The sequence below is a fragment of the Eurosta solidaginis genome, chromosome 4, assembly GCF_040869045.1.
Source record: "Eurosta solidaginis isolate ZX-2024a chromosome 4, ASM4086904v1, whole genome shotgun sequence".
Classification (NCBI taxonomy): Eukaryota; Metazoa; Arthropoda; class Insecta; order Diptera; family Tephritidae; genus Eurosta; species Eurosta solidaginis.
The window spans coordinates 93327978-93352079 of NC_090322.1; the positions used below are offsets into that span (position 1 = coordinate 93327978).

General features: G+C 40.0%; 1 protein-coding gene and 3 pseudogenes across 1 annotated transcript in view; all 4 read right to left on the reverse strand.

Annotated features, from left to right (window-relative positions):
* Rbcn-3A (Rabconnectin-3A) overlaps positions 1–24102 on the reverse strand; it is a 2573828-nt gene that overhangs the window by 2036644 nt on the left and 513082 nt on the right. The gene's annotated exons all lie outside the window — the stretch shown is intronic.
* On the reverse strand, positions 9739–11707 carry LOC137247664 (zinc finger protein 420-like; annotated as a pseudogene).
* LOC137247665 (GTPase Era, mitochondrial-like) lies at positions 11258–13227 on the reverse strand (annotated as a pseudogene).
* Positions 11720–12816, reverse strand: LOC137250057 (lymphokine-activated killer T-cell-originated protein kinase-like; annotated as a pseudogene).

The window sequence follows — 24102 nt, forward strand, 5'->3', positions numbered from 1 at the left end:
AATAAAAAAAAAATAAATGTAAGGCGCGATAACCTCCGAAGAGATCTAAGGCCGAGCTTCTCTTCCAATTTGCGTCGTGCTCCTCTTGATTTTTCCCTACAAATTGGCCGGACGGGACCTACATGTTTTATGCCGACTCCGAACGGCATCTGCAAGGCAGATGAGTTTTCACTGAGAGCTTTTCATGGCAGAAATACAATCGGAGCGCTTGCCAGACACTGCCGAGGGGCGACCCCGCTTAGAAAAATTTTCTTCTAATTGAAAAATCTTATTTCTAAAATTTTGATGTTGCTTTGCCCGGGAGTTGAACCCAGGGCATACGGTGTGATAGGCGGAGCACGCTACCATCACACCACGGTGGCCGCCAATTCGTAAATATGCCATACAAATACTACTTTAATGCTTGTACTTTAACTCAAAGCCAAAGTGTGTGCGTTATTGAATGGTAAAATATAATTCAATATAGAATGTGAATGTAGGAATCATTCCTAATCTTTAATGAATGTAAACTCGAAATGAATGCACACTTTTTCCATTCAGTACTAAATACTTTTTCCCCAAGGTTACTTTTTTGTATACTTTCATTGCTTACAGATATGTTAAATCAATTTAGGAGTTGGGTGCAAAAAGGCGTAAAACTGGTCAATAGAAATAATAGCCCCTTATAATTATTCAAGTAGTTCATTATAAAACTAGAAGGTCTTAAATCATCTTCATGGTGTCCAAGCATAAGACATACAAGAAATAGTACTTCATAGCTGTTTAGGGCACCAGCCTAAATATTCGCTACCACCCTAATGCACATTTTTTGGCAACATTATTATTTACCGGTAACGGCCCACCCCTCCCGAGCGCTAACTTCAAAGGGGAAAAACTCGACGAAAGTTAGCTATCGGCAGGTGGTGCGGACCTTTTTCGTTTTTAAATCCTTCTTTCTATTTTGGAACGTTCACGAGCCAGCAGCTATCTCACAGGTGAGTTATCATATTACGTATCTTTTCATAGTTTGTGCATATAACTTACGCTATAATCGCACTTTGCTATTGTGATTCGTTTTAATAATTGCGATTTTAACATTAGAATTTGCACTTGGCAAGTGTCTGGCAATCAGCCACCAATATTTCGATTTTGAACTGTAATTTAGCCAACAATTTGCGGTTATCATATTATTAATATTTACAACTCATCATTTTGTAATTTGGAAGTTCGAAGTGGTTTGTGAATTAATTATCCTATCTCATACAGATAACACTTCAATCCCATTGTTTATAAAGTGAATAAATTTGTGACTACTCGTTTCTAACTCTTTCTTTTATCTCTTTTTTATTTGCGTGCGATCGCGCCCCATGACCTGGGCGCCACATTCCCCCCGCAAACATTGGTCCTTACGCGCCGAGAAAATCAAAAATTTGAAGACAACATAGGTGATTTACCCCAGAATCAGCCCATCGGAATAATTGGAAATTATTAACCAAGCAAGAAAATTATTTATAAAAGTATTAAAATCAACCAGCAGTGAAAAAAGTTAGCCATCAAAACGAACGAGCAGCGTATACCAACTCGTCATCTCACACATACATACAGTCCATTAGCATTAAAACATCATCAGCATATCAAACAGTCCACTCATCTACATCACATTATCACATCATCATCATAACATCACATTCAACAGCCACAGTCCATTTTATCGCATACAGTCCATTTATCACATCATCGTTATATTGCTATCACTCATACAGTCCATTCGCATCACATCGAAAACACATTATCATCACTTCACATCAACACATAAAAACTTTAGGTACGTACGTGGTTGCTTGGTTGCACAAAAACCTTTTTTTTTTTCGTTTTATTAGTTGCGTGATTTTACGCACGGAAAGTGCATTCCGTGTTAGAGATAATAAAGGCAAAGCAAGTGAAATTGCTAAATTTCGTGTTTTTAAACACACCAATCGCCTTTTGACGATCGGGTAATTCCCCCCACCAGTGGTAAGGGTTAGTCGACACCGCTCAAGGCAGACAGTCAGTGAATTTTTTTTAGTTTTTTTTCACATTCATCACTGCACTGTATTGTACCCCTCGTCGTCACAGACGTTGTGAAAACTTCCTAGTCAGGAACCATATTTTCACTTGGTTGATAGCCTTAGCTTGTCTATCACGGAAGTCACTTTAGTAATCAGTTTGCGAGCTGAAATATTACCAAAAGCCAAAAAGTATCACTACATTGGGTGGCTAGTGGCTTGATCACACAATTTATACTGATCGCTTTATATTATATAGCTGTATTTTTTATCACTTTTTTTCTTAATAAATACTTAAAATTGTATATTTTCCACGTCAAGTTGAATATACAAAAATTATTTCTTTTGTTGGGAAAGATACCCTGGTTGGCTACTCGGGGATACTCATCAGCGTTCACTTTCACCTTGTATACACATTAAATCCTCGTCAGGATTTCTATCTGTGTTTCACATCACTAGGTATACACATTAAATCCTCGTCGGGATTTCTATCTGTGGTTCAAATTTCTAGAATTACACACATTAAATCCACAGGATTTCGATTTGGGGTTCAAATCTCGAGGTGACACACTATATCCACATCGGGATTACATCTGCGTTTTTGAAATTTTTTTAGACACACTAAGTTTTCAGAAAATATTCCTATCTGTGTCCAACACACCCTTTAGACACATTAAATATTTGCAGACGAATTCTCTTCTCTGCATTGCACATCACTGTAGACACATTAAATCCTCGTCAGGATTTCTATCTGTGTTTGATATCACTTTGTACACACTATCACTATATACACATTAAATCCTCGTTAGGATTTCTATCTATAACACTGTATACACATTAAATCCTCGTCAGGATTTCTATCTGTGGCTGACATAATCCTCGTGAGGAGTGGTTCATATCACTGGCCACACATTACACCACGTCAAGATTTACATCTGATTCAATTTTTTTCTTATCACTAAATTCACATAAGATTGCTTTCTGTGTTAACACATACAATCCGATCGGAGTTCAAATCCGTGTATTTTTTAGATTTTACTCACAGCACAATCACAGCAGGATTGATAGCTGGGCTACGTACAAAAAACAAAACACTCTTATAATTTTTGCTGCGGTTGAACACACACCAACGCCACTAAGTCTTTTGCCTTCAAGCTCGACACCTTTAAAGAATCAAGATATTCAAATTAATAAAATCAATGGAGACTTATATTAGATTGGCTGATTCCATAGCCGAGTTTGAACAAGATTTCAACTCCACCCCGGCCGAATCTCGGAACAAGCACACCCTTGCACTACTGCAAGAGGAGCTAAGGGCACTATGGAAGAAGACCAAGTCCACATATGAAAGTCTTCTCAGCAATTCTGAGCTGTCCAAAGACGAGCTCAGCTCACTAAGAAAGAAGAATAAAAGTTGCTTCGCATGCTACCTGCAATGCATGTCTGCTGTGGCGGCTGAAGCCGAAGCCATCACCCCACAGCCGGCCAAGGATGAAGCAAAGGATGAAGGCTCTTCGCGCCGTGGACATAAAATGCGGCTGCCGCCTTGTGACACCGATGTATTTAAAGGCGACTACCTTTCCTGGCCAGCCTTTAGAGATATGTTCACGGCGATATACATCCATAATACCGATCTGAAAGATGTCGAGAAATTATATTATTTAAAACAAAAAACGCAAGGGGAGGCAAAAGAAATAGTGGGCAGGTGCTCATTAACAAACGAGGGTTTTGCAACCGCCTGGAAGAATCTAAGCGACAGGTACGAAAATAAACGTATCCTCGTCAACACACAATTAAAACTTTTATTTAATCTGACGGCAGTCGAGCAGGAGTGTGGAACTTCAATCAAAAAATTGCAACGGGAGATAAACAATTGCATCTCTGCGCTACAATGTCATAATATTGACATCACAAATTGGGATGCAATCATAACCTACTTATGCTCCACAAAACTCCCTGAATCTACATTGGCTCTTTGGGAACAGACCGTAGAACGGAAGACAGATATCCCGAAATGGGAGGATATGGACAAATTCCTGTCCAATCGCTTCCAGACATTAGAGACGGTTTCCGATCTTAGGGGTAACAAAACTACAAAAGCACCCAAAAGTCAAAATTCGAATTCTAGGGAAAATTCTACAAAACTTGGGGTTTACCAAGCCAGCGTACCAAAATCGGCATGTAAGATGTGCAACAGTACGGAGCACAAATTACGAAATTGCCAAAAATTCCGTAGGTTGTCTACGTCAGGGAAAATCGAATTTGTCAAGAACAATAGTTACTGTCTGAATTGTCTGTCGGGTGGACACACCGTGACACGATGCACTAGCCAATTTAATTGCAGCACGTGCCATGCAAGGCACAACACCTTGCTCCATCTTCCGACAGCACAACCAAAAACAACTCCTCAAAGGTGGACTCAAAACACCACCGACAATACACCTTCAACCTCACAACAGGCTAGGGCAAGGATGGAGTCTGAAAAAAGACAAGATAATGCTAATAACGTCTCTTCGTGTCATGCTAAGACCACTAAAGGGGTGTTATTAGGAACAGCACGTGTCAATATACACTATAATGGAGTGAAGTTTTCTGCCAGAGCGCTGATAGACTCTGGGTCCGAATGCTCTTTCATAACAGAAAGACTAAAAAAGCGAATAAACCTTCCATCCAAACGTCTGCATGTGCAAGTGTCAGGAATAAACAATACACCATCTGCACAGGTAAAGGAATCATGTGCGATTATGCTAGGTTCGCTTACAGACCCCTTAGTAAGCATCAATACAGTGGCCCTAGTCCTGCCTCAATTAACAGGGGACCTTCCGACTTGCCAAGTGAGCGCAACGACTCGGCAAGCGTTCCCTGATCTGATTCTGGCGGATAAGAGGTTCTTCATTAATGAACCAGTCGACCTCATACTTGGAGGCGACATTTACCCCCAGATAATACTGAACGGTATACGGAAGAACGTTCTAAATACGCTTCTCGCCCAAGAAACCGTCTTCGGTTGGATTTTAACCGGTCGTGCAGATGCACCTCACCCAACCAATACACGAGTATCCTTTTTCAATGAAATTAGCCTAGACAAGCAGCTAGCCGCTTTCTGGGAACTTGAAAACGTACCTACAAAAAAGGCCCTGACCGAAGATAATGCCTATTGCGAGGCACTATAAAAACACAACGGAAAGGAATTCAGATGGAAGATATACCGTCGCCCTTCCATTCAAACAAAGCTTCCCAAAAACCGTCTGTTTGGGCCCATCTCTCAAGAGCGTCTTCTCTCAGTTCTATCGGAACGAGACACGCCTAGCCAAGACACCGGCCCTACAGACGGAATACAATAGGGTACTGACAGAATACGTCACGTTAGGGCACATGTCTAAGGTGCACACCGTAGTACCACCACAATCAACTGATTGCTATTTCTTACCGCATCATGCGGTCATCAAAGAAGAAAGCACAACGACTAAAGTAAGGGTCGTATTCAACGCGTCGTGCCCGACATCCAATGGCACAAGCCTGAACGATGTGCTACACACCGGCCCAGTACTTCAATCTGACTTAACAATACTACTCCTCCGATGGAGATTCTACAAGTACGTCTTCAACAGCGACATTGAGAAGATGTACAGGCAAATTTGGGTAAAGGACAATCAAACCCAATACCAAAGAATAGTTTTTCGACTCAACGCAGAGGAACCTGTCAGCGTGTTTGAGCTCAACACGGTAACCTTTGGGGTAAACTGTGCCCCCTATCTAGCGACCAGAACCCTACATCAACTTGCTGATGACGTCGAGGCATCTCTGCCAACCCCAGCGCACATCTTGCGAAACAGTATGTACGTCGATGACGTCCTTGCAGGGGGGCATAGCATCGAGGCAGCAATCGCGGCTCGCGATGAAATCACAGCTGCATTAAAGTCAGCAGGATTCCCTCTGCGAAAGTGGACCTCTAATTGCAGTAGGATACTACAGGGCATACCCAAACCTCACAGGCTTACGGAAGACTTTCTGGAGTTAGAGGACGCGAGCATGGTAAAAACCCTAGGCATCCTTTGGAACGCGCATTCCGACTATTTTTATTTCACAGCGAAACCAATCGAAAACCAGGATATCTTAACAAAGAGGGCGATCCTATCGGCCATCGCCAAACTCTTCGACCCGTTAGGCTGGCTTGCTCCAGTTATCATCGTAGCCAAGATATTAATGCAGAAAATTTGGCTGGAGGGGACGGATTGGGATGAGCCGGTATCCACAACCACTCTAGATCGGTGGCAAACCTTTATGCAGGAGTACCCCGCCATTAACCGGATTCGTATACCTCGGTGGGTGCACTTCACCCCAACCAACGATATAGAAATTCACGGCTTCTGTGACGCGTCCGAAAAAGCCTACGCAGTTACGGTTTACGTGCGAGCTAAGAGCAACGATAGGACATACGTTAATCTACTCATGGCAAAAACGAGGGTGGCACCAGTAAAAACAATTTCACTACCAAGATTGGAGTTATGCGGTGCCGTCTTGCTGGCTGAGACTTTGGAAACCGTGATGGAGAACCTGAACTTAAGCAAATTTAACATTCACCTATGGACAGATTCGACCATCGTCCTAGCATGGATTCGAAAACCCCCGTGTTCCTGGTCAACATTTGTAGCTCACAGGGTGACAAAAATCGTGGAGAAGGTAGGAACGAAAGCATGGCATCATGTCGAGTCCGCATCAAATCCAGCGGACTTATCCAGCAGAGGACTTCCAGCCACGGACCTAGTTGACAACTCTTTGTGGTGGCAGGGACCTTCTTGGCTGAAAGAAGGCAAAGCGGAATGGCCATCTCAAGGCGAACAGGAGTACCACACAAACATCGAAGAAAAACGAGTACAAGTGAATGCAGCAACGAACCTCAAAAATAGCGAGGATATTCTTGATCGGTTTTCCGATCTATCAAGAGCGTTGCGGGTAATCTCCTACATTATAAGATTCGCCAATAGAACCCATCCAAAAACTAAAACGTCCTTTAAAGCAGAGTCGCACCAGATTTCGCCTGACGAAATCAAGGCTACGACTAGCCGCCTCATCAGGATATCCCAAACCAACCACTAAGCCGAAGAAATAAGCTCTCTGAGAGCTAGAAAACCCATCGCGGCCAAAAACGAGATCCTCTCCCTAGACCCCTTTATCGACGAAGATAGTGTCCTTCGGGTGGGGGGTCGTCTCAACGCATCCAGGGACGTTGCCGTCGACGAGCGTCACCCGATAATCCTCCCTTACGCCTGCCGACTCACCCGTCTCCTAGTCCAGTTTGTCCACACTATTTCCATACATGGCGGAAAACAACTAATGCTGCGGCTCCTACGCACGCAGTATTGGATACCTCGGGTCAAAAACATGATCCGATCCATCATCCACAACTACAAGGCCTGTACGCTATTCCGCAAACGTTCCCCGACGCAACTCATGGGAATTCTCCCTGCGGAACGTACCACCTTTAGCAGGGCATTTACCAACACCGGGGTGGATTTCGCCGGAACGTTTGACATCAAGTCTTACAGCGGACGAGGATGCCGCATGTCTAAGGGATACGTCTGCCTATTCGTCTGCTTTGCGACAAAGGCGATCCACTTGGAGGCGACTAGCGACTTCAGCACCGCCGCGTTTCTCGCAGCATTTAGCCGGTTTGTCGCCAGACGAGGATGCCGGAAAAACCTCTATTCCGACAACGGAACGAACTTTGTCGGCGCGTCAAGGGCTCTCCGCTCAGAGGTCAAGGCATTCCTCGTTGATGCGCGCAACCAAACCCTCTCTAAATATGCCCACCAAACCCTGACATGGCATTTCATACCAGCAGCTGCTCCTCATAAGGGGGGCTGTGGGAAGCGGGAGTCAAGAGTTTCAAAACTCATTTCAAAAAGATCGCATCGGATCATAAATTTACTCTCGAGGAGTTTAGCACCCTCCTGTGTAGGATTGAATCCTGTCTCAACTCCCGACCCCTAAGCCCATCTTCAAATGACCCGTCCAACCTGGAGCCACTTACCCCCGGGCACTTCCTAGTCGGGGGCCACCTACTAGCGCCACCCGAGATCGACGTCATCGAGAATCGCGCATCACTCGTCAATCGATGGGAAAAACTCAAGGCGCTGCATCAAACCTTCTGCAAACGGTGGAAAACGGAGTATCTCACCGAATTGCAGAAGCGCGTTAAGTGGAAGCATCCACAATCAAACCTTAAACAGGGAGACCTGGTCGTCATTAAGGAGGATAATCTGCCCCCTAACGAATGGAGACTAGGTCGGATAGCCAACCTTCATTATGGCCCCGATAACCGAGTTCGAGTCGTCGAACTGGATACGACAAGGGGACAAACCACCAGACCAATCACGAAATTGGTCCTACTACCACCCCCCAGTGAGGGGGTGGAAGATCTGTAACTCCCAACCGTTCTAACAAACTCCGTAACCCAGCTCTCGTTCACCCCGAACGAGGCCAACAAACCCCATAACCCAGCTCTCGTTCACCCCGAACGAGGCCAACAAACCCCATAACCCAGCTGCCTTCCCAAGGCAGGATAAAAAAAAGGGGAAAAATTTATTCATATCACCACCAGAATATCCAGCGACCCAAAACATTCAAACATCATCCCCCAGGATGATTAAAACGTTCCGATTCAAAAGTATTTTAGGTTCAAAAGTTAATTTATTGTCGAGAAGAAAAAAATGTATCTTAAATGTGATTATGCTTGAATAATCATTTCTGATTCGTATCTCAGACCAAATAAAATCTTCAATGAGAAGTAAAACTTCAACACGTAGAAGCTTCATTAATCAGTCAGAAGGCTGAATGGAAAATGGTTAAAGGACTGTTGATCACCTAAAATAAACATATCTGATTCAAGGATGATCCCAAAAATTATTGAAAAACTATACTCAGTTTTCATCAGCAAAGGTAATAATATTTGATTATTCATTATTGGCTTCGATGAACTTCCGAATTTTATCAACGCGATGCTGAGCAGGTTGGCATAGTGAAATTTTTTTTCTTTCTTCTCAGTTCTCCATTAACAACGTTAACGGATTTTACGTACAAATACGAGGTATTAAATGGGGATTAGGAGGCCGTAAACGATATCCTTTCTTCACACAAAGACTACATGGTTAACGCAAAGTACTAGTGTTCATTCGAGGCGATGACCAACCCCACAATAGCAACTCAACACAATTCCCCTTTTTTTGCCACCGTAACTGCCCTAACGTTGAGGTATCAGCATTGAAGAAACGGTAGGAGGGACAACCCATAGGTCACTATATACACCTTTATTAAACCCCAAACCGGTGACACCTAGACAGCACAATTTTCATTTACCTCCGGATCCAATGCTGGGGTTATACTTTCGCGTCGGGAAAGCACATGCAATTGTGTGTCCACATCTCAGCCATCAACCCTGATGCCAATATCGTATTCGCCCCGGGCACATCATGATTGAGCAGCACAATGCCAATCATCTCTAACTGAAATAAGCAGTCAAAAAGAAAAAAAATATGTCCCAAGAGCTGCGAACAAATAATTTGGAAAAAAAAAAAATATCCTTGCAATTTCTTATTTATGCCAGCAATCCTGACATATGCTCCTGATTTGCGACAGCAGCTCGTTGGGTCTCTGCTAGGAGTGTCAAGTGGTGAGCGTGCTTCCTTGTTACAGATTTTCTTGTAGTCTACTGATCCATTCCAGAGCACGACTGGAGTAGACGATTGTATTCGCGTTCACCCATATCATCTTTGTGTTTGGGCACTGGTCTACCTCAACCACCAAAAGCTTGGCAGGCCAGCTGACCCGAATGGCAATTATGCACAGCTGACAAATAATGAGTTTTACACGATCCTGATCTGCGTCTTAGCTGCGGCTGCCGCAGCGCTGGCATTTATTGCGCTTTTATTTATTTTCTTTGAAAAACTTTACTTATACTATTGAGAAAACAACAAAAAAAATGTTTGTTGTTAAATATTTGGTTTAGTTATTAAGCTACTAAAAACTACAGTCTCACCATGGTTTACATCGAAGGTATATCGAAAAATGAGCGTTTATGTAAATCCACATTAATAATCATCAAGACATGGAGATCTTTCTTCAGTCGTTTGGGTTATTCAATCATGAGGTAATTTCAAAGTTGATGATCTTGTTCAAACGACATTTAGCATATGGATCATCTTGCACATTACCAGGCGGCGCATGATTACTCGTCATACGATGTGTCTTAAGTGCAGTACCACTTATGTAAGAATCACCACACACGTTACATTTATAAGGCTTTTCCCCGGTATGGCGCCGCATATGAATGCGCAAATCATTGGATTGTGTAAAAGATTTTTCGCATTCTGAACATTTGTACGGTTGTAGTCCTGTATGTATTCGCATGTGCCTTGATAATTTATTTGGTCATATAAATGGCTTTCCACATATATGGCAAACAGGCGGTCGTTCACCGGTATGCTGTCTCTTATGCACAACTAAATCCTGTCGACGAGGAAATCCTTCTTCGCATTCATCAGACCTATAAGGCTTTTCTCCTGTATGACGTCGTATGTGTATTATTATGCTAGCTTGAGCAAAGCTACGTCCACAATATGGGCAAATCTCACGCTTATAAGTTTATATTTTGTGAGTTTGTATCGTGTTCTAGATCACCATCACCGGAATGCATTGCACGAACGTGACGTTCAAGTGCAAATTGACGTGCAAAAGTACGTGGACATAGTTCGCATACTATTGGCTTTTCCTCGGTTGGCTTGGGCGCCACTGCAGCGATATGCTCAGCAGATACATTGGTGTGCGCACTTTTTATATGCTTTTCCAATGTCATATTTCTGGCAAATACCCGCTGCAGTGTGGGCATTTCCGCCAGTGAGATGTCACAAATGTTCCCAATCGTGATCCGATCGATAACCCTTGACTTCTTTTTGTACTGTTGCTTACATTTTCATCTGCTGATATAGTGCTTCTTGCTTTAACCTGATCTACTTTCTCAGATTGTTGAGCAAGGCTACAATTATTCGCATTCTCGTCAGGCGAGCTTTCAATAGCCTGTGCTAGATCCTTATCATCCTCATTCTCGGCCAATAAGCACACACCATCAATAGCTTCGCAACTATCATCCTCTATATATGGAATTATAAATAGTCCTGTGCTTGGCCTTTCTTCCTTGGATTGTGTATTTTGATATTGGCCAATAAAAGATTCCGAACGTTGTATTGTACCAATGAAATCATACGAGTGCAAAAGTTTATGTGTACAATCACTGCAAATACGAGTCGGCAGCAACTGCTCAGGGTTTTACTTGAAGTCAACATTTGGATATCATTGGCACGCAAACTTTGTATATACACACCACCCTTTCTCCGCTAACCCCATCGAGTATTTGCTGCTCGGTTTGTCGCTGACAACATTGTCGCCAATGACTCCAAATAATACTCGATTGCGCTTTGCAAATTGTACGGTAGTTCTTGAGGAAAATAGTCTAACAGTCTTGCGCGCACACTTTCCACAATGAGCTCCTCAGGCGTTTCATCGATGAACATTTCCTTTGCATAATCCCAAGAACGATCTTTTACAATGCGTGTCAAATAACTATAAATAATCCATTGCCTGCAATAGATGAACTTTATTTTCAACTCCTTATATGTTACACACATTATTATGCATATGCACTACTCATTAGAATTAGCCATAACCTTGACGTTTTTTTCTGTCGTCAACATGGTCAAAATTATTTTAGCTGTCGGTCTATCTTCAGCCAAATCATTTGTACAACAATAAAATATTTCTATTATCGCATTGAAGTCGTCTGTTAATTCGAATGTTTGTGGTAGTGGTGGTCGTGTGCCACATGCTTGTTCCAGTATATCTATATTATCCTGATCTGATATGGATGTGCTACTTTCATCAATCGATTCACTTTTCGCCGTGTCATTATGGTTCATATTGTTACACTCCTCGTCATTTTTAGATGTATCTGTGTGTGTGGCGGTACAAGGGCAATGGTTTCATAAATAACTAGTCCAAAACTAACTATATCAGCTTTACAATCAATAATTTCCAATTCGTCTATGACCTCAGGTGCGCACCATATAATTGTACCTACATAACGCAAATGTGGATGTTTGGTGAAATCAATTATTCCATTTTCATCTAATGGTAAGCTTACACCAAAATCACACAATTTACACATTTCGAAATCGCCTTTAACCAAAACATTCAATGATTTTAAGTCTCCGTGTAATAATTTGGCTTTGTTGTGTAAATAATCTAAAGCATTTGCCATATCAACTATCATTTTAAGCGTATACTTCGCGGGCAATGGCCCTAAATTATCATCGTTAGGTTCTTCCAATATGGAGCCCAATGACGTTTTGCAACACTCCAGTGCTAACGATTCTACACCATCCGCACCCTTGATAGCACCACGAAAACCAACTATATTTGGATGAGATAGCTTTCGTAAAATTCCTGCTTCTTCGTGAATGCGTGCATTGCAGAAAGCTGCGTGTTTTATTTGCTCGTATCGTTTAAGAAATACGCTTCACCGCCCATGGTGAACGCATTTGGCCACATTTTGGTGAACGCTTCAACTTATAGACATTAACTCCTGTGCCATAGCCAAGATTCTTCACAAAGGGTGATGGTGGAGTTCGCAGAGGTGTACTTAATTCCTGGATATTTTGCAAGTGTATATTTCGTTTCAAACGTTGTAGAGTCTCCATTGTGGTAATTTTTCGGAGATTACTATCTTATTGCTTGTAAACCTATTTCAGTACTTAGTAAAACAAAATAATTCATCAATGGATTGGCCTTAAATTTTCGTTTACGATCCCCTTCTAATTGCGCAGTACTAATAGTATTATTAGTTAGTATTCGTATCAAGTCCAAGAAGATACGCTTCGACTTTAGCATATCAATTTTGTTTAAAACCAAAAGAAAAAAAAATAGGTAAATGGTGGTATTCCCTCAGAGTTTCCAAGACTGTGGAATGTCAAACGGTACGTGTCCACGAATTGGACACATTATGCATACAGGCAATAACATCTGCATGTTGAATTGCATGTCTGCAAGCCGTGTTAAAGTTTTGTTTTTGCTCATCATAAAATCTTGGACTCAATGTACGATCACGATATATGCTTAATATGTTTTGATGTATACTTTGTCTGCGGCCAACTCAGATTAGAATGTCAGTTTTATATTTTTACTATATGTAAATGGTCGGCAATCTGAAACGAGAAGAGAAAAAGATGGTATTAGTCGAGCTAGCCAGTAAATAAGAAAAAATCCACGTTTCCTGGAAATTCATTCTAAAATGTGTGTATACTCACTCCCATGAATGAATGACATTTTTGAATGAACGAAACAAGGTTGCCACTCGATGACATTTGCTTTTTTCGGTTCTTACGCTGTACACATTGCGCGCGATCCCATGGGATCACAAGTCGGATCCGCGGGATCCAACAAACTCTAGTGTTAGTACCCGAACAACTTTACCTTTTTCCGACAAATGAAAATTTTGTTTTAGTCTGACAATTTGGTGCATAAAAACACATTCAAAATCAACGTAGTGTCATATATGCTTTCGATACTACAAACAAGGGAGAAATTAAACTTTTTCGAAAAGACTATAAATTTTATGTCGCTTCAGGACTCTGACGCGAGCTTTCCCAAAATAATACATGACATGACCATTATGTCTCATTACGCTGCCAAATTGGCAGCACCGCACAACTGCCTCATTCCAATGAGTGGAAGAGTTATCAGCTGACAGCTCTACAAGTTACCACACTCGATAGTGTAGGCTATCCCTGCCAGGGTGGTGTTGAAATCAACAAACACACCACAATTTGTGATTCTCACACAACATGGCCCAAATCAACACAAAGAGTGTTCCCAGATAGCGAATAAAGGCCTCTTTACATCTGTCGCACATTTTATCTGCACGACGTTATTTGACTAGTCATTTTACAGACATTCATAAGTTATATTCATAGTCACATTTGCATGGGCGTGGGTAAGTTTTGTGACCAAATTTTTGTAGGGCAATTAAAAGGAGCCGGGGCAACACACGGGTTTGCCGTGATATACCGTATATTGTCGCGTATTGCCTGCCTTAGGCAAAGACTAAAAAATATAGTTTGCCCTAAGTCTATATTTAACAATTCTTAATCTTACTATTGGTGGCTTTCAATATCAGCATTTTAATTCTGATGAAAATAATTTCAAAACGAAAGGTCATTTTAGGCGTATGTCAATCAAAGTTTACTAAACCTAACAGTGGGTTCAACCACTACACGTCACTACATCGGCAGAATAACTTAACCAGATTATTCATCCCAATAAACCCTTAACCCGAGTACGCCAACCACAAGCTCGACCAATTAAGCTTCTACTCTCCGCCCATACGCCACCCAACTCCCTTAAAATGCAAAACAAATAATAACAAGTTCCCGTTCCAGAATGACGGGTTTCTCGGTCAAACGCAACAAGACGGAGCAACGCGTTGACTCCTTCACCGTCTCCTGCCGGTTGTGCCAGAAGAACCACGGCATACGACTATGCCCGCGGTACAGGGGAATGTCGGTAGAAGAACGCCTCCGGGCCGTCCTTATACACCGGCACTGCCCCAATTGCCTATCGCCGTTCCATCGGTTAGAGAGCAACGACCGTTGCCGCCGCTGCCGTGAACCACACCACACTACGCTTCACATGGAGGACGAGCAAGCACGGCCACGCCCGATCCCTTGCGAAGAGCGCGACGACGACGAAAGCGACGAGGTGCTATCGATCAACATCACCGAGGACACACGATCGTGGGCCCAACAGGTAGAAGAGGAGGAGAAGGAGATGGAAGAGTTCACGAGAAGTGCAGCCGCCTTAGCCATCGCCCCAACGGCCAGTGGAGAAGCACGATCCTTCCGACCACTGCTTCAGCATGAGAAGCAGAAAAGCAATCAGAGACACATAGAACACGGGGATGGCGCGGAGACCCGTCCTTTCCGCCCATCGCACCGCAATGCCAGTAGGCGCCGGGGCGGCGCGGAGCCGCGTACGTTCCGCTCGACACGACGCTCCACTGGCAGAGCGGCCCCGTATCAACCATGCAAGGAGGGTACCACAACCACCCTCGCGCGCCAAACAACAACCCCAGCCGGCTTCAGAAGTGGTCGACTCCGGGACAATTTAGCGGCACCGACTATAACTCGAGCATTGATCGCCATCACGCCGACAGCCATAGTCCGAATTGAGCCAGGAGGCCGTTTACACCTGGTCCGCGCCCTGTTAGATGCCTGCGCTCCCACCAGCATTATCGATGCCAATTTGTGCAAGGATCTACACCTGGAGCGTAACAATACGTCTTTCGAGGTGCACCATCGTTCTTCGAGGGAAGTATGGGGTAGCGGGAAAGATCACGACCCAAGCCACCGTAATAGCAAACTATACCAGGTTAAACCCCACGGCAAATCTGGACCCGTCGGTAGCTGCCCCATTCCAGTTCATGAAGCTGGCCGATCCGACGTTTTACCGATCGTCGCCAGTGTTGCTCACTTTGGGCGCCGACGTCTACGCCAATATTATGGTCGGCGGCACACCCGCGTCGACTGTCGGCGGGCTCCTCACCCAAGCCACAATATTCGGCCTCGTCGTGTCCGGAGCCCACCCACTATAAAACCTTAAACTATACCACAAGGTGCATTTTAAACCAAGCAACCCCACGTACTTGAATACTAACGCTTTTCTTTTTCATCCACAGTTCAGCGAGGCTGCATTACTGCGAGCACGGATGTCCGCCGGAGATCGTACTTACGATCCAACGATACATACACATCATAGTTTTAATTTACTTATTTTATCCTGCCTTGGGAAGGTTGCTGGCGTACTCACCAGTTTTTTCTTTTGCTCTTTCGAGTTGCTCGCCGCAAGGGGGCCGGCATGTTTAGGGCACCAGCCTAAATATTCGCTACCACCCTAATGCACATTTTTTGGCAACATTATTATTTACCGGTAACGGCCCACCCCTGCCGAGCGCTAACTTCAAAGGGGAAAAACTCGACGAAAGTTAGCTATCGGCAGGTGGTGCGGACCTTTTTCGTTTTTAAATCCTTCTTTCTATTTTGGAACGTTCACGAGCCAGCAGCTATCTCACAGGTGAGTTATCATATTACGTATCTTTTCATAGTTTGTGCATATAACTTACGCTATAATCGCACTTTGCTATTGTGATTCTTTTTAATAATTGCGATTTTAACATTAGAATTTGCACTTGGCAAGTGTCTGGCAATCAGCCACCAATATTTCGATTTTGAACTGTAATTTAGCCAACAATTTGCGGTTATCATATTATTAATATTTACAACTCATCATTTTGTAATTTGGAAGTTCGAAGTGGTTTGTGAATTAATTATCCTATCTCATACAGATAACACTTCAATCCCATTGTTTATAAAGTGAATAAATTTGTGACTACTCGTTTCTAACTCTTTCTTTTATCTCTTTTTTATTTGCGTGCGATCGCGCCCCATGACCTGGGCGCCACATTCCCCCCGCAAACAATAGCAGATTTTGTATACTTCGTAGTTGGGTTGATTTTTCTTTCATTAATCCTGTAAGATCAAAAAATTGTAGGCTCTTGTGAGTTGATTGGTTTACTTTTTAAGGTATATCTCACGGATAACTTGCGTATATAAAAGCATAGGGTCTTAATTATGAATTTTGCTGAAACTTCGCAAAGACAATCTATTGCTTTCTTGCTATATGTCCAAATTTTACTTTATGTCCTACTTATTTTGCTATTATTGTATTGACCAAATAGAGTAAATTGTGAATATTTTTTGTCGATAATATAACAAAAACAGATACTTGAGTTTAAGTCATTTAAATTTAAATACATCAAAGTACATAGGCATATCGGCGATTTCGTTGGAGCTTCCTAATTCCGAGAATTTATATCAAATTATGTATATTTCCATGGCATCGTCCTACAGCGATTCAGGCTTTTTCTATTCACCTGAGTCACCTTCCCCGTTTCCTTCATTTGTGCCACAAAAAAAATGTTCCATTGGTAGAAACTCTTGAGAGATTATGAATCTCCCTCCCTACAAAGAGTTTGAATGACTGGCTCCCTCGGACCACAGTTTTTTAAAGCTGTTGTTTTGACAGTGTTTGACGGGATATAAATATAGGGCCCGCGTGATTCAGAGGACCATTAGTCTATCTGCCTATTTGCACGGCATTGGTAAAATATTGAAATTGATTTGGAAGGTTGTATTCTATCTTACTTGAGCAGGTTTGTATTCAAAGTCAATTTTCTTTGCTATCATAAAAAATTCAACAACTACCTATAGAACCATATATGTTATACTCCTATATTGCTACGAAAGGCTAGGTACATTCCCAAACATCAGAGTGCCGATATATTGCTGTTTAAACGTTTTTGTTTTTGTATTCAACAATCCAATGTAACTAAATTTAAATTTTTTCTTGTCACACTTATGCTACAATCACAAAAATTTCTTAGGCTGTCTTGTTTTGATTTCGAATTCAAAACACATTGCGAGCATTTTCTATTAGCAATATAGGAGTATTACATATATGTATAGAGCCTACATTAATTGACTGTAATTACAAACGATTGTGTTTAGAAGAATACTTTTCTTAGAAAATGCAGGAAAATAGTACTATTGCAATTTGCAAACCAGTGTAGATACAGTATTTGACCATATACCAATAAGAAGAATATATGAAGGAACTTTTATTTTGAATTACATTTTCTTCAATTGTTAAATCACCAATTGAGGACGTTCACATGTAAGTTAGTACTTTTTCATGCAAGTACCTTTTATATGGCACATTGGCAGTACTTATTTGAAACGATGACACTTTTCGGAACAGGGATGTTGAAATATTTGTCATTTGCTTTTTTTTATTATTAAATTTTTAGGGAAATTTCAGTTAACTTCTTTGTGCTTTGTTACCATTTAAATAACGAAAAAACTGGTAATCACCGCCAATAATTAAATTTGTGTGTTCATATTTTGAAGTGGCTTTAATTAAATGCAACCATGTGATATTTGAGCGGGTTTTGTGCATGTACGATATTTTTCATAATTGATTGGTACTAGAAAAGCAGCAAAGGCTGCATTCATTTGAATGCTTATTCTGTGTTGAAAAATTTTTGTGTTTCAGTCAATTACTTTATTCTTCCTTCGAATGAGTTCAGGAGTGCAGTCTTTTCTTCCACTAATGAATGAAGAATGGGTTAACTTTTAAGCCACATTCCTTAAAAAGGAATGAATAAATGAAATCAATGATTTAAAATTTAAAATGATTGCACAGTTTTACAACTCTGCTGCTTTTTCAGCGACAACTAAAGACGAAAGAGAATAATAATACGTGTGAAGTGGCGCAATAATTATTCAACTAAATAGTGATCGCTGATGTAGTTGAAACATTTGAGCAATACTGAGCTTGCAGAATTTCGATCTAGAGCGGGCTTACATAATAGGTTTGTGTCTTTGAATTTCGGACAGACGCCATGAAAATTTTTCGCTGCTACAAATGTTGAGCTTATGGGTAAGAAAGAAAATTTCGATATTTGGAAAGATTGTTCGAATTTTTAAAAAACTTTTTCTATTAATTATAAATACACAGAGCGATATTTGTTAATAAAAATAGGCCTATGCACTGCGGCTGATCCATACGAATCGGTTCATATAACTTTTCTAAGGTTTTAAGTATACCAAATATGCGAAACAGCCTGGTATGGGAAATCTTTTAGCGTATTAATATCTACATAGATAGTGCGGTAATATACGTCCTCGGCAATACTGAAATAAAAATATGTAAGAAAGTCCAAAATTTTATAAAAATAAAATCAAATTAAACAAAAAAATACAAATTCATGAAATTAAATAAATTTAAATAAAAATACAAAATTTAGTGAAAAAAAAATTGAAATCGGTTTACAAAAATATAATAGTATAATAATATAATAAATTAAATTAATCTGAAAAAAATTTGTGACATAAAATATAATGTTAAAAAAAATTCAAATATGAAAAATATGCACGAATTTATATTTTATGAAGTAGTAAATGACCCCGAACATTGCGTTTTTTATTATTATTTTATATTTAGGCAAGTGGCAGCTGAAAGCGTTTATAGTGTTCAAATGGGAAAAGGCGCTATAACGCCGGCTGTCATTTTGACCTAAAACCAGAAACATTTTTGGAACGTTTCTTTTTTTAAATATACAATGTGAAATTTTCCGATTTAGCCAGTTGCATTTAAATAATAGACTACGCTGAAGTAAGTAATTATTTTGGAACATTTTTTTAGGATTTTGGTGCAGACCAATAAAGGTGGTAACAACGGGGAAATAATATTTTATTCGAACTCAAAATGAGTGAAAGAGTATTTTTCTCACCGTTTGGCGCGCACACATATGCATGTATGTAGAGGTGCAACATTTGAGCAACACGACTACGCAGCTTTCCGAATTCCGAATTAGAGCGGGTTTACATAATAGCTTTGAGTTTTTGGATGGCGGCCACCGTGGTGTGATGGTAGCGTGCTCCGCCTACCACACCGTATGCCCTGGGTTCGCACCCCGGGCAAAGCAACATCAAAATGTTAGAAATAAGGTTTCTAAATCAGAAGAAAATTTTTCTAAGCGGGGTCGCCTCTCGGCACTGTTTGGCAAGCGCTCCGGCTGTATTTCTGCCATGAAAAGCTCTCAGTGAAAACTCATCTGCCTTGCAGATGCCGTTCGGAGTCGGCATAAAACATGTAGGTCCCGTCCGGCCAATTTGTAGGGAAAATCAAGAGGAGCACGAGGCAAATTGGAAGAGAAGCTCGGCCTTAGATCTCTTCGGAGGTTATCGCGCCTTACATTTATTTATTAATTTTTTTTTTTGGATTACCAATTAGAGAGTTTACGTAATTTCGATATTTGGAGACAACTTTTATAAGGTTTTAAGTGTGGTAAATATGCGAAAAAGCCTGACATTCGAATGGAAAATTTGTTAGCGTATTAATATATACATAAATAGTGGCGTAATATCGGCCCTATGCAATATAAATATGTAAGAAAGTACACAAAAAATGCAAATTCATGCAACTAAATAAATTGAAATAAAAATATGTACGAAAATACTTAATTCAATGAAAATAAAATCATAAAAAATAAAAATTGGGTTGCAAAAATAGCATAATAGCTAAAATAAAATTAACTTGAAAATAATGTGTGACATAAAATATTGTGGCCAATTTCCACATCACTAAATAAATGCACAACAACAAAAACATTAAAGCAAGCTACATAAACACATTAATCATCATTTACCCCCATACATATAAGGCAACGAAGAGATAACTCACACACAGATGTAGTCATCAGCCGAAGTAGTATAATTGTACTACTCGAAACGTAGTCTAATAAAGACCATTTTGCAATACAGAACATTGGAGTGATTTATTCAACAGTTCAGCGATTCGATCGTAAAGGTTGCAAATAAGCAGAAATACCCTAAATTCGTTACAATATAATGTTCAATAAAATTTCAAATATGAAAAATATGCATGACTTTATATTTTATGCAGTAGTAACTGTCCCCGAATTTTGTGGTACTTTGCGTTTTTTTTTTTTTGGTACAAAAAAGTGGCGGCTGATAGCATTTATAGTGTGGAAATGGGAAAAAGCCGCTATGATGCCGGTTGCAGTTTTGACAAAAAACCAAAAATATTTCGGAACGTTTTTGTTTTCGTTCAATATACAACCTGGAATTTTCCGATTCAGTCAGTTGCATTTAAATAGTAATGGACTAAGTTGGATGAAGGCAATATATGATAAAATAAAATAAGAAATATTAAAAAAGTAGCATAAAAGGCAATATAAAAAATTTAATATTATATTTTTGGAACAAATTTATTTACTTTTTCTCCGTATAAGACGTACTTTATCTAAAATGAGCATAGAATATGGAAATTCAAAAACGTTTACGCATAAAACATAACATTATAACATAGCTAACTCATTATTTGTGATTTGATGTTTTTTTGAAAGCAACTAAAATAAAAAACAAAGAATCTGTTAAATAAGGACCCATACATTTACGTGTAAGTGTAATTTGCCCCAAAAAAATGGGCCGGTTAAAAATAACTTCTATTTAGAGTTTTTTGTGCGCTAACAATTATTTTGGAACATTTTTTTTAGGATTTTGGTACAGATAAATATAAGTAAGTGGGAAACAATATTTTATGCGAACTCAACATGGGTGAGAGAGTAGTTCTTTCACCGCTTGGCACGTACGCATATGTATGTAGGTGAATTTCGAATTAGAGCGGGATTACATAATAGGTCTGTGTCTTTAAATTTCGGAAAGACGCCATGAAAATTTTTCGATCCTACAAATGATGTGCTTTTGGCTAAGAAAGGAAATTTCGACACTTGGAGAGATCGTTCTATTAATTATAAACGAATAGAGTAATATTTGTTAACAAAAATAGGCCTATGCACTGCGGCTGATCCATACGATTCGACTAATATCACTTGTATACGATTTACGTATGCTAAGTATGCGAAACAGACTGGCAATTGATTGTATGGAAAATTTGTTAGCGTATTCATATATATTGTAACGAATTAAGTGAAATTCTACTTATTTGCAACCTTCTGCTAACGTTCGAATCGATAAACTGTTGAATAAATAACTCCAATATTCAATAATGCAAAATGGTCTTTATTAGGCTACTTTGAGAGTACTTCACAATAACTCTTACTTCACAACCAATTGCGTGCTTAAATCAAAACTGGTTACTGACTACTCATCTCGCGCAGCTTTTATACTCTCTGTTGCCTCGTTCACCCATTTCTCCTAAGGTCTAGTAACTTCGCGAACATCACGCTTGGTTAACAGCCATATAAGTACATGTACATTTGTAGTTTATAGTCTCACGCATAGCCATATGCGTGTGTATATGTGAGTACTACTACGGCTGATGGTTACATCTATGTGTGAGTTATCTTTTCGTTGCCTTGTATGTATGTGGGTAATGATGATTAATGTGTTTATGTAGCTTGCATTAATGTTGTTGTGCCTTTATTTAATAACCTTAGGGATGTGAGTAATTAGTGATGCTACTATTAGTCACAATATAGATAGTTGGGTAATATAAGGCCTATGCAGTACGGAAATAAAAATATGTAAGAAAATACAATACAAATAATGGCGGCCACCGTGGTGTGATGGTAGCGTGCCCCGCCTACCACACCGTATGCCCAGGGTTCACACCCCGGGCAAAGCAACATCAAAATTTTAGAAATAAGGTTTTTCAATTAGAAGAAAACTTTTCTAATCGGGGTCGCCCCTCGGCAGTGTTTGGCAAGCGCTCCGAGTGTGTTTCTGCCATGAAAAGCTCTCAGTGAAAACTCATCTCCCTTGCAGATGCCGTTCGGAGTCGGCATAAAACATGTAGGTCCCGTCCGGCCAATTTGTAGGGAAAATCAAGGGGAGCACGAGGCAAATTGGAAGAGAAGCTCGGCATTAGATCTCTTCGGAGGTTATCGCGCCTTACATTTAGTTTTTTTTAAGAAAATACAAAATTTACTAAAAATAAAATCAAATAAAATTAAAAAATTCAAAAAATTAAATAAATTGAAATAAAAATATGTAGGAAAATACAAAATTTAATAAAAAATTGGTTTGCAAAAATATAACAGCTGGAATTAAATTAATTAACAAAAATGTGTGACATAAAATATATAGTTAAAAAAAGTTTCAAATATTAAAAATATGCGTAATGTTATATTTTATGAAGTAGTAAATGTCCACGAATATTTTTGTACATTGGGTTTTTATTTGGTACAAAAATATTCAGGCAAGTGCCAGCTGCGAGAGTTTATAGTGTTGAAATGGGAAAAAACCGCTATGACGCCGGTTGCCGTTTTGTCCTTAAGCCAGAAGCATTTTTGGAACGTTGTTTTTTTCGTTTAATATACAACGTTAAATTTTCCGATACAGTCAGTTGCATTTAAATAATAATAGACTAAGTTGAAGTAAGGGAATATATAATAAAATAAAAACAGATATAATAAAATAAAGAAGCATAAAAGGCAATATAAAAAATGTAATGTTATATTTTTGGAACAAATTTAGTTTTTTTTTTTTGTTTAATATAAGACGTGGAAATGCAAAAACATTTTGGAGCCAACTTGCCATTAATTGTTATAAATAAAATTAGTTAGTTTCAACAAAAGTTACTTATTATTTGTGATTTCATGTTTGTTTTTTTAAAGCCTTTAACCAAAAACTTTGACCAAAAACCAAAAATATTTTGGAACGTTTTTTTTCGTTACTATACAACCTGAAAATTTCCGATTCAGTCAGTTGCATTTAAATAATAATAGGCTACGTTGAAGTGAGTAATTATTTTGGAACATTTTTTAAGGATTTTGGTACAGACCAATAAAGGTAACAATGTGGAGCAATATTTTATTCGAACTCAAAATGAGTGAGAGAGTAGTTCGCGCACCGTTTGGCGCTTAGCATATTGTATGTAGGTAAAAGTTTGAACAACACGCAGCTTTCCGAATTTCGAATTAGAGCGGGGTTACATAATAGCTTTGAATTTGGATTTCGAATCAGAGCGCTTACATAATTGGTTTGAGTACATATTGGAATTTCGGAAAGACGTCATGAACATTTTCGATCCTACAAATGATGTGCTTTCTTTTGACAATGTTCGGCCTGAGTGCGTCGTAAACCGGCAGTGGGTAGGCGCACAAGGGTCGATCTTGGAGTGGATGGTTCGCTCAAAAGAAATAAATAAGTACACAAAGGGGAATTCCTCGTTATAAAATAATATTTAATTTGAGTGTGCGGAAATGTAAAAGAGGATACAATATTACCTTTGTGTATAACTGGACGATGGTGATCCTGGGCGATGTGTGCTGGTTGGCGGTCGATCGAAAAAGAGGCCGGTTGTGCCGTTGATGACAACCGCTAAGCCGCGAAAAGGTCCTCTGGTATTAAGGAGGGGAAAAACCACA